Genomic DNA, 12,339 nt, shown 5'->3' with positions numbered 1-12,339 from the left:
CTTCCCTTCGACCGCAGGAACTACTCAGAAACATGTTAAGGAGAAACCTCGATGGCGGCGGCGGCGTCGAGGAGATGAAGCCTCTCATAAAACGCGTCCATTAATGAGCCATCGCGGCTGCTGACGCTCTCTCCGAGCTTTAACGAGAAACAAAATACGCTGAAACTTTGACGATTCTCCCGTACGGAAATATCTTTAAAGTGATTTATGGATGAGAGCGGCTCGAAAGGTTGACAGGAGGAGGAATATGAGCGACGCCGCGGGAAGACGGTGACAGGAAAGAGAATCGAAACGTTTCCTCCAGTGAAATTAACATTTTCATGCAAACAAAAGGACTTCACGCTCATTACTCACGCTCCTCTGGTTTTATTCTGTCGTCTGTTTGTGTCACGGCTCACTCAGGTTCTGGTTGACAGCTGAGTTCTGGGTGACAGCTCGGTGTGTAAAACACGGTGTTTAAACCTCAGTGTTCGGCTGTTCGGCTGAAACGCTGCTTCTCTTCTCTTCTGAGTGCTCGAGTCAACAGCAGGCTTTTAGATTTGCTGTGTGTAGTTTGTGTTTTTCTTACTTCAGGCCGCGTTCAAACAGACAAGACACGCGACTGTCACTTGAATGGGACCGCCGCGGAGGCCCGATGGCGTCCCGGCGCGTTTGTAACGGAGCTTCTGCAACTTTAAAGATGTTTTAGGACAAAACTACAGTTAAATTGAAGAACGTTGTGCTCCAAACTTGAGAAACAACGACCTCCTGCAGAGAAAAGTCCAAATGGGACGGTCGACCAAGTTGGAAACTCGAGCAAGATCAACAAAATCCGGCTTCAGTCACACATGACATCACAGCAGTACTGCGCCGCTCGCCGTGAACATTCACAACTTCGCAGACGCCATTTTCATTTCCATCTGTCTTTGCGAGCGCACGACTCTAATTGCGCTAATCTGTTATTTCAGCCGCTCGTCGACACACAAACATCCGGATATCAACTTCCGACTTAGATAAACTGCTTCCAGTGATGTCACTAGGTGGCCACGTTGCATTGTGGGTCATGTAGTTGCCGGGTTTATCACTATTGGACTCAAAATCAATACAGCAGAAGCAGAAATATCGTCTCTGGCTTCAGACTTTACAGTGTCGGTCTGAATATTTACTTTATTTTCTAATTTTGAGGGATTTTCCACCACATTCATCCAAACAGAAACTGATAACTGAACGTCTCTCAGTCTCAGCTCAGTCACAGAGGACGTCTTTAGTAAAAAAAACAAAAAAAAATAAACATTATCAATGAATTCTGAAAAACAGCGTTCCCTTCAGCTGGAATGACTTCAGAGATTATCTGAAGAGTTTTATGGAGCTCTGTCAGCCGGCGGAGGAGCGTGTAATCCGTCTTCTGTCGGGTCTTAAACATTTCTTATCTCCGGCTTTGGAGATTTTCACGCTTCATTATCTCATTTTTCTCCAATTTTGTGGATTTAAAAACTGAGACGTACGCAGATTTTCATAATGAGAACTTTTAATTTGGATCATTCGGCTGCTAATATTTGCACACGCAGGACTTATTCTCTCTTTTTTTTTTTTTAAACTTGTGATGCAGCCTCGCTCCATTGTGGCATCGCTACTGTACATTAACTCGAGGGGGGAGGCGGTGGAGATGTTTTATCCTCGAGGCATTACTTCTCCGCCCGCGTGCGGCGCACCGACACACTCTGGATGGTTGGGTGATGGCTGCTCGGGATGGGCGAACATTTCCTCTCGCAGGAAGTCAAGACTCAGAAAAGCCCAAAACCGCAGGGAAGCAAAGGAAAGGCAATAACATTTGTTCTAAGATTTTTGATCACTTCTGCTGCTGTGCAGAAATGGGTCACGGCTGCCAGAGACTCATCAAACATCTTGCAGTCGTCTGACTCGGTGGAATCTCTGATGGGCCTTTTTTCACCGCGCTGTCAACACCGCTCCCCGATTTCAAAGCTGACAATGTTTAGTGCTGAGGAACTAAAAAGTTTTGTAGCCTCTCCACTTTTCTGCTCGTTTATGATGACTGATTGCGTCTCGCTCCGCGCCTGCAGGGGCCGTTCCTCCATTCGTTATTGCGCCTGTTTAGCTGAAACAAAAGGTTATTTCGGATTGAATACCTCTCCGCCGCACATCCATCGCTCGCTATGTAAAGTGATTCATCATCTGTAATCAGCTCAAACACTGCTGCTGCGTCTGCGAGCTCGAGCGACTTTTTACAGACTCATCCTGGGATCCACAACCGGGTGAGTGAGAATAATGCGACGGAGGAGGAGGAGGAGGAGGAGGAGGAGGAAGAGGAGGAGGAGGGAGCCTTCAGCGGCTCCTCTGCACAATAACCCAGTAATCTTGAGCTTCCCTGACCACCTATTTTCTTCTCCATAAGAAGCCGGAAACTCAATTACACAACGTCTGGCTTCGACTCGAGTTTAGAGTTCTGAGGCTGCAAACTGATTTGACATTGAGCTGCAGTCCAAAACACAGAAACCACCGGCAGGATCTTGATTTGGCCGCGATCGACCAAAACCATTCGACTGAGGAAGAGCCTGAAATGAGCAGAGCAGGTGTCGGCGCGTTCATCATCAGGTTGTTAGGTCTCTTTGAGAGAACGATTTTAGGATTGATTGAAAAAAAAAAAAAAAAGAAGGAATAAAAGTGACAAGACAGAACTTTTGGTAATTTGGTTTTCTCGTGAAACATTTTCACCCAAATGTGAGAGCATTTTTCTTTTGCCAGAAGAACTTTTTGTAAAGTACGTTTCTGAAAACTACAGATACGTTAAAACGTCACGTTTCTTGACGCTGCAACTTAATGTTTGTTTAGGTTCAGGTTCCTGTTTTTCGCTCTCTCTCTCACGAGGGTCAGAACAACATCATGGTTTGGCTTAAAATACCTGTTTTTGGTTGAAAATTCATGTGAAAAATATCCATCATTTGGCTGCAACAAAATGGGAAACTGTCCCGAGTTCCTCCTTAAAAATATCAGGTGGTGTCGTGCTGACAAACGTAGGAAAGCTGTCGGGCCTCGTCAAAAAATATCCTGTAATTTCACACGTAAGGAACTTGGACGTGTCTGAGACACCACCTGCCAACATTATGTCCTGGTGACTTGGACGATTGTCCCTGGAAATCTGATGCAAACATTTGAAAAAGTGTTCTTGTTACACAACATCGGATATTATTTTGGAGCGTTGAATTATACGTTATGTTGCTGCCACGCTAGCAAAGTTTCTCCAAGCCTGTTGAGAAGACATAAAAGTTTAGAGGAAGACAAATTCAACCCGTCAGTAGTTTCAAACAGGCAACACAACAGAGGGAATCAAAGAACCGCATCATGGAAACCATTTATTTACTGATTAACCCCAAGAAACACTCTTTTTTTTTCCACAAGAACAAATATTAGAAAAGAAGAAGTCGTCTCTGAGTCCTCTTCCATCAGTCGTCCGTCCTGATTTGACTTTGAGCTGCAGTCTGAAAATAAACAAATCACTCTCAGGATCTTGATTTGGCCGCGATCGACCCGAAGCATTTGACTGAGGAACCGTCTGCAACAGTGTTTATTTAGTCTCTCTGCTCATAAACGTGTTATAGAAGACTTTCTTTTTTGACGATATGAGACAATGTTTAGAATAAAAGTCTCCTCTTTAGGCCACAGTGCTGTTTGTGTGGAAATAATAAAGATACTGATGTGGTGACCCGTCCCCTTTCCCCACAGACTGGACCATAAAGCCCTGATAACACATGTTTTATATGTTTTATGGACTCTGCACGAGCAAATACTTTTAATTTTGTTTGCTAAAAGAACGATATGCAGTGGTGACCACATTTCTGATATAAAAACAGGGACTTTTCCAACTCGGCTGGTCAATATGTCATTAAAATATACTTTGAAATGAAAGATGGGGACAATTCAGGTTCCACATATTTTATGAAATGTTTACTACTGTAATAAAACTATGGAGCAGGTTTTAATTAAAGTATGAAAACTGCAGATATTTGCAGCTTCTGTCATCATATCTTTACTTTGCTCCTCGATTTCTTCCTGTCCAGTCTTCTTCCTCTCCTTCCTCTTCAGTCTATCTGACTTTAAAAGATGTTTGTGGTGATGTTGTGGATGCGTTTCTTGCTAATTTTCCCATAAAATCTTTTCATAAAATGGTGCAACAAGTGGTCAGAGGAAGAGTGAGTGAGAGTGATAATGACGCTGCTGTTAGCTGTTAGCTGTTAGCCAGAGGCTCTGCAACATCGTCTTTTTTACTGCCACAGGAGTGTTTCACGTCACTGTTTTTTAAGGCAGGACACCAAAAAAGGAGGATGCTAGGTCGGCCTGTGGTAGAAGTAAAACATGCAGACTCCAGCCAGACAAACGATGCATCAAGTAAAAACTGATTAAAAGTGTGGGGGAATGTGGATGAAACACGAGGAACAAACCTGGAGAAGACGGAGAGGAAAACACACGGGAGGCTAATCAGGGACAGGTGAAACTAATCAGGGGGGAAAACAAGACAAGACAGGAAGTTAACGCAACATGACACGTGAGGACGAACCTTACAAAATAAAACAGGAAACAAAACAATTGAATCCCGACATCATGACAGAAAGCCTGTTAGTGTCTAATTGAAGCCTGAAGAGGTAAAAACTGCCTGTCGGACCTCTAACGAACCAGAACGGACTCACGTTTCTGCAGAAGTCCCATCCACAAACATCTGATCATGCAACAAACTTCACGTTCTGAACATCTGTAACAACACCAGGGGATTGTCTAGATGTCGAGGTGAGTTAAGTTAAACCACGATGCTTTCTGGACTCCAACGAGCATCAACACAGCGGGACAGACAGGAAATTCAACCTAAACAAGCATAAAGTTGAAACATAAACAAACGTCCAATTTTAACGATCCTAGCGATCATTTGTTCTGGTGGTTGGGTTGTTTGAAGAGAAGTCGGGACGTCTCTTGTTGTGTTTTTTTTTTTTTGGTATTTTAAGCCAAACCTAGTTTTCAGAAAAGTTCAAACAACAAGTGACGAGGAGGCTCTCTGATATTTTGATCACTGAAGTTCAAAAGAGAGACGAAATCCAAAGCACTTCTTTTGCTCAGCTCACCTTTAACAAACCTTTTTATCTAAATATCGGATTTTTAACCTTTCTGCCAGAACAGAGCCTCGGCAGAAACATTTTGAAAGTGTTTTTTTGTGTCACAACCAGAGAATAAGTTCAGTCTTGTTATGTCATAAAAATACAAAATGAAGATAAAGAAACGTAAAGTTGCAACATATATTTTGCAGAATCGTTCATGACCAGCATTTATTCTGACGACTGGATAAAATGAACAAATCTTATAAAACTGATGTTGGATTTAGAAGAAGCAGTGCATCGTTAAATAAACTGCAGAGTAAATACAAGTTAACTTGCACGAACATCGCTGTGTTTTTCTTTTCCGGGAGCGAAGCATCGCGCTCTGTGACGGACTCGCGATCGTGATTCTGTTCTCGACGACCTTTTGTTTCTTTTATTGTGAAATGAAAAGACAGTTATGCTTCTGTTTACAATAGAATAGAATATCTTTATTGTCATTGCAACAGATTGAACAAAATCAAGTGCAGTCCTTGTTCAGTGCAAAACATCTATTTGAGTTGTTCCAGTTTTCATGGACCTGCATCTGCTGCCTGATGACGGTTAACACACAGATCACATCTCAGATGTTATTGTGACAGTTCAGACTCGACAACCTGGGAAATACGTCAACAGGTGCCACGTTTTTTTTAAATGTGAACCTGAAGCTTTATTGTTTACGCTGTGGCGCCTCGCGGCCGTGAAATGAAGATCCCTCCGATCGTCGTGCCATGAAATAAAGTGGAAAGCTCGTGTTTTTTAATCACGGTCCAGGGATGAAACGCTGATGCGTTTTCCTGGCTGCAGGTTGCTGAGCTGCTGCCAGCGCTGTCAGCACAGGTGGCGATCGCGCCGGCCAGCAAGCAGAGGAGTGATTACGGTTCAGGAGCCGAACCGGCCAGAGAGCCGAGAGCTGCACGTCGGTTCAGTGGAGCCTCAACATCCGTCTGGAGAGATTTCACCTGATGTGACATTTATGTGCTGATTGTCAGTTTTAAGAATCAGAATCGGAGTCTCTCACTCACTGTTTTGGCTGCTGCTGGTTCTCTTGTCTGAATGTTTCTGCAGTTTCAAACTGACTTTTTTTTTTTTTAATCTTAACAGAATCTCTGTTTTTTTCCCTTTTCTTTAACAACCTGGATTTTTGTTTTGGTAGTTCAGAGTTACGATGACATTTTGCTCATCCGTTGTGTTGATGGGATTTGGCGAACGCAGAACAGCTGTTAGTCACAGATTTCCAACAATATGGTGAGAGACATTAAACCTCGTCTGTAAACATACATCATTTAAGTCGTTTCCTCTGTGACGCCCTGGTTTTATTTTTTTAAGGTTTCACAGCAGCGACTCGTTTTTTTTTAGTTACTGATTCAACTGTTGGAGATTTTCCATCAAGTGTTCTTTCTTCCCTTTAGAAAACACTCTGTAATGACACGTATGAGTGCAATAATTCATGAAATTATTAATTCTGATGACTGTATTCAGACGGACATTAGCCCTGCTTGAAAGGCCCCCTCATTCATTTCACAGTGGCGGCTGTCGTGGCACAGTGGGGCCCCGAAGCCGAGGGGGGAAAAATTACAAAGTCGTCCAGAAAAACAAAGTGGAAAGTGGCTTTAGTGTCACTTCGTCTCCAGCTGGAGCTGCTGGACTCTTCTAAGCAGGAGTCACAACGACGCTGAATCTTTGGTGACAGTTTAATTCAAGTCTAGAAGTTTAAGTTTAAGTATTTTTCTGAAGTTTATTGCCTCCAGAAAAATGAAAGAGAGACGTCAGAGAGCAGGTTAACAGCTGATTATAGTCCGTCTTTAAAGTGAGATTCAGTGACGTCACGACTCTTCTTCTTTTTCCGGTTCGTTGGATTCTTCGTCTCGTCAGTAACTGAAGTGACACGGCAGCGAAAATGCAGCGCCGTGCTTAGAAAGCGGTACTTTACTTTAGCATTTCCATTTTCTGCAGTTTTATACGTCTATACTACGACATTTCAGAGGAAAGTGTTGCACTAAAGCGTAGATAACGTCACTGTAGGTGCAGAAAACACTGACAAATCATTTAGAAATTAAAGGCCAGTAATTTATATAGATATTCACTCATACCATCAGGAATATAAGCGCTCAAATCGCTGTTTTCTCCGTCCACACCTGCTCTGCATCGTCTTCGTTCGCCCGGCTCTGTTCCGGGTGTTCTTCCGAGTCAATCAGCTGCTTTTCTTCTTATTCCCCTCACCTGTGTTCCTGCACCTGCACCTCATCCTCTCATTAGTTTGAGTCCAGTCTTCAGTTTCCTCTCAGTCGAATCATCTGTTGAGTTCCTCTGATCCCGCTGTTCAGTTCTTCCCTTCCTGTGGTTTATTTTGATTAAATGCTCTGCAACAGATCTGTCGGCCGGCCGTCTCTTTCATTCGAGTCCGTCCTCCTCCTCGTCTCTCTCTCTCTCTCTGTCTCTCTTGACACTGATTGATTTTGCCACGAGTGAATACTGTTAGTTTGAAGCCCGGCGAGATGGATTTGAGGAATCTCGTGATCACATAATCAGGCAAACTGAGCTGCCTCGCAAGGTAACAAGGTATCGACCAGCTGAAAGACTAATTTGCACTTTTTCACATTTTACTTTTAATATTTCAATAGTTTAAAATGTTCACAGAGGAGGTGACGTTCTACGATCTTATATACGTTACGTTCGCAGACTTCCTTGAATGATGGACGAGTCATTAAATTGCCGAACTGATGAAGAAAAGCCTTTAGAAAAGGAGAGAAGAGCGTCTGTTAACAACTGAGTTCTGTATCGACATGTTGTTCGTCCATCAAAGTTCAGTCTCTTCAGCGATATTCGTTCTTTCTGTCATGATATTCAGCAACGTAATGATCTTTTTTGAGGTTCCTCGACTCTCTCCAGGAAGTTATAGCGACAGACGACCACACGAAATGCATCGCTACCTTGAATAAAGTGACAGATTTCTCTGGGCTGGAACATTTCAATACAGAAAAAAAATATTACAATACATCTTTAAAACGAAGGACTTCTTACGCGGAGACGAGCGTTTCATAGCGCGGCGCTGCCACTTTGTCCGAGCGAGTGGTAGTAGTAAGGAAAGCGTATGAATTCCTCCTGCGCTGTGAATAATTCCAGTCATTAACCGGACGAAATAAAAGACTTCAGCCACGCTCCGAAGTCGGAGAGATTTTCCATCTCGTAAAGAAAATTGTTCACCCTCCTTTTGTGCTGTCTTGAGTTCTCTCCCTGCTTCTCATTTCTCCTCCTTCGCGCCTTCACTCTCCGTCTTTTCCTTTTCTGTCGGTCACATCTGACAGCGAACACGCGACGCGTAATGGGACTTTTCCTCGGCTCTCGACTCGGCCGCCGCTCAGCAGGAGGCCTTCGACGACACGTCAAATGACCCTTTGTGGAATAAAAACGCTCAACCTATTAACCATTTGATATGTTTTAAAAATGTAATTTTAATGATATTTCTTCCATCCTGCAGGTTTAACCACTGAAAAGACTGAAAACCTTCTCTGTATGTATAGAAAATCAAACAGCGCACACACACATTCACACGTTCACACTCACAGAGGCTATTTTGGCAGACAGCTGCACTTAAAGCCGTAATCCATAGTGATTGAACTGTGACATCCGAGCTAAAGCTTTACAGATGACAGTGCTGAGCTCTGGCTCTCATTTAACTGCTGTTCATTTATCAGCTCTCTTCCCTTCAGACGACCGACACAGCAAAACAAAATAGATTGCGAGATGATTTCAGTAAAAAAAAAGACAAAGAAATATAACTCGACAGGCGACGCTCCCCCAGAAAAACTCCAGCGAGCGCGACATCTGTTAACGACGACGAATGAAAGAGGAGATTCCTCGTCGGCGGCGCTGATTGGCTGAGATCAAGCCGTTGTTAAACGCCCAATAAACGCACACCTGTGACCGCTTCAGAGCTAATTTAAATGTTAATGCGCCAAAAGCAGATCACCGCGACGGGAGCGAAGCCGCTTGATGGAAGCTTTCGCTCATTATAAGAAGAGTTTTGAGCATTTTCTGTTACAGCCTGTTTTCATCGAAGGAGTAAAAAAAAAAGCGACGTGGGGTGAAAAGCTTCACATCTCCAGCTCAGCCTCTCGAGCTTTTCATCGCTTCGAGCATCGCTAACGCCGAAAAGAGGGAGCGTGGATGGAGTAACAGCAGTGGTCGGCGGAGAGATGTGTTTTTCACGGCTCCTGTCTTTCGTTGCTTTTTGCTGAAATTAGTGTCATCTGGGTGTCAGGAGCTCAAACAATCATCGCACAAAGAGTCCACGAAGTCGGTCTTCGGCGCCGGCGCTGCAAAGTGTCAGCTGTTGACATCGCTGATTAGAGGTTTCGCTCTCTGGACTCTTGTGCTTGTGGGGGAGAACTGAGCACCACCACCTCCTCCTCCTCCTCCTCCTCCTCCTCGGCTCTCTGTTTTGATGTAATTGAGGAGGAGGAGGAGGAGAGCAGGAGGGAGATGTAGAGGAAAGGAAAAAAAAAAGGGAGCGGGGGAGAGAGGAGAGCGCAGGAGCAGAAAATTAAAGAATAAGCCATGAGAGGCCACAGTGATTTCAGAAGAAAAAGTCTTTGTCTTTTAAAATCCTGTTAGCTGATTTAACATCAGAGTAAAGCAAGCTGTCGAGTGGATTATTGCTTCTTTTACAGCCTCTATAAAACACTCTTAACATCGGGGAGATAAAGTGACTGCAGCGTCGTGAATGATAAAGTGGGAGAACCTGAATTTTTTATATACGTTAAAGCCAGTTTTGCTGCTGTTGACCGAGGTTGAAGACGGTGCGAATGCTGAGCGCATGACAAATGAGAGAAATATGTTCTCTTCCACCTTCCAACATGAAAAAGCCAACATGAAGCAAGCACATACAGTCAGACGCTCTGACGGTGAAATTGCAAAGTGCGCAGTCAGAGCGTGGAAGCTGAGCTCGTTCGGATCAAAGTGTGTATTTACCTTCCAACTCCTGACCCGACTGCAAATCCCGACTCGTGCCGTGAAGGTTTCCACGGTCGAGGAAGTTTTCATTTGAAAAATCAAAGGTTAAATTCTACTCTTCCTCCCCCACCGAAGAGTCAGTCGTCCACCTTCAGCCGCGGACGTCTGACCTGTTCAGAGTTAATAAATATACATCAGTGTGACCGACGCAGACGCTGGAATACGTGCGAGCGAAATACGTATCTGCAAAACCACAGATAAGTTAAAGCCGGATGTTGAGATTAGGTTGAATTGTTTATTCCTCTGCTGACACAACGCTGTGTTTATTCTCTGGTTAGGTTCAGGAAAACATCATCATCAAACAACCAGTTTTGAGACTCGGTCGGCTCGTAATAACTCCTCCATCATTCGCTCGAAAGGTGGCTAATTAGCAAATAATATGGTCGTCTGGTGCAACATTATATCCTGACGACCGGACTGGTTGGAATTGTATCGTGGCAAATAATGAAAATCGTGTGTCTGGTTTCTATGATTGCTTCCTAATCACTTCAGCAATTAGGGAATTTGATTTTCAGAGTTAAAATGATTATTTAATTAACTGATTAGAGTTATTTCTCAAGCAAAACGTCCAAAACATTCACTGATTTCAGCTCCTCCAGCGTGAGGTTTTGCTGTTAAACATCTTTGGATTTGGTCGGTGTGTTGATGCCACCTTTGTGTCATTTTCACTATTTCCTGACACTGAAATAAAAAGTAATATCAATTTGCCTCCCTACGTGATTTATGTCCACACATCGAAGCTGGAGTTCACTTCTTCTTGAAAAAACCTCCAGAAAGTCAGCATGACGCGCGATAACAATCATGGTGGAACGTAGAAAAGAAAGGAAACGAGTGGTCGCTGTAGTCGACAGATTATCCAGAGAAATACAAGCTGTGAAAGAAAATCCACATCCAGAAAAGACAGAAATGTAAAAGTTCGTATGTAAAGACTCCATCTGATCCAAATCCAGAAAACCGACCACACATGCGTGAAGGGAGGAGAGACAGAAAAACACAAAGGACCAACTGGCAGCTCTCCAAAGTTAAAGAAACACATTTGATATTGTTTGTTATTCAGCATATGTTTCTTATATAATGCCAGAAATATGCACCAGCGTGGGAGAAATGAGGATTAATGCGGCTCTGTTGTTTTTCGTCCGTGTGAAGATTATCTCGCTGAAAAACAACGTGGAAGAGTCATAAACTAAATCCAATTCGAAAAATCTTATGTCACTTTCAGGATACAGAAACACGTCACCGCTCTGCAGAGAGTCTCAGGCAGGAACGAGTCAGGAAACGATTCAGGAAGACGGTTTCAGTTTAAATCCTTAAATGAGATTTGAAAACAATACAGAATGAAATCGTTGTTGTCACGCTGGAGCAGGGAAACGCACTGGACGAGGATTAATAGGGAATCTCAGGAACTCCTGGAAACATGCAGACTAGGAGGAACATCTGGAAACAGCACAGAGAAGAAAAGTCTGAACTAACAATGAGATGAGGTGCAGGTGGAGTGAGGCGGAGAAACACAGGTGAGGGAAGTGAACGGGAAAAAAAACAGGACACGGAGAGACGGAGCTGCTCGGGTGGAAAAAAAAAAAAAAGCTGGAAAAACACTGGAAGCAGCGACGAGCTAATGAGGAAGATGCAGCGCAGGTGTGGAGGGAGAGCAGACAGGTAACAGGGCCGGGCTCATTAAACACACAGGTGTGGAGGGAAGCAGATCAATGCTGTAAGTTCAATCAGATCAGACTGATGTTGTTAAGAAGCAGAAGTGAAGTAAAAAAAAAAAAAAAACCCTTTAACTGAGGATTAAAACAGCTTCAGGTCTGGAGGCTGGACGTCTGGGATTATTTCTGGAAACATCCCACCTCGTGGTGAAGTCTGGCTCGAAGAGAGAGAGAGAGAAAAAGATTTATCTGGTAATTTGCAGAAGCTACTAACACGATTGAGCCAATCAGAGCCGAGAGCCTCGACTAACCGTTATATCAGAGAGAGGTAATGACACGCGGAAGATGGAGTCACGCGAGGCATGTCGAGGAGAAGACTTTACATTAGATGTAGGAGGAGGAGGAGGAGGAGAGGAAGGAGGAGGAGGAGAGGAAGGAGAGGAAGGAGCTGAGGGAGGAAGTTAAAAAATAGTGAAGATGGAGGGAGGAAACAGAAAGAGGAGGAGGAGACGGAGCGTGAGATGTTCTGCTGTCTCAACCAGCAGATGCTGAAGGGT

General features: G+C 43.8%; 1 long non-coding RNA gene across 1 annotated transcript; it reads right to left on the bottom strand.

Annotated features, from left to right (window-relative positions):
• Nucleotides 1-2,966: 2,966 nt before the first annotated feature.
• On the bottom strand, nucleotides 2,967-12,100 carry LOC119034040. Its single transcript, XR_005079460.1, has 4 exons — nucleotides 11,507-12,100; nucleotides 10,092-10,243; nucleotides 4,437-4,489; nucleotides 2,967-3,476 (listed from the first exon to the last, which is right to left on the bottom strand). It is a non-coding gene; the product is annotated as an uncharacterized LOC119034040 (long non-coding RNA).
• Between the last annotated feature and the right edge of the window lie 239 nt (nucleotides 12,101-12,339).

The sequence above is a fragment of the Acanthopagrus latus genome, chromosome 15 (genome assembly GCF_904848185.1).
Source record: "Acanthopagrus latus isolate v.2019 chromosome 15, fAcaLat1.1, whole genome shotgun sequence".
NCBI lineage: Eukaryota > Metazoa > Chordata > Actinopteri > Spariformes > Sparidae > Acanthopagrus > Acanthopagrus latus.
This window is presented reverse-complemented; position numbering and strand designations above follow the sequence as displayed.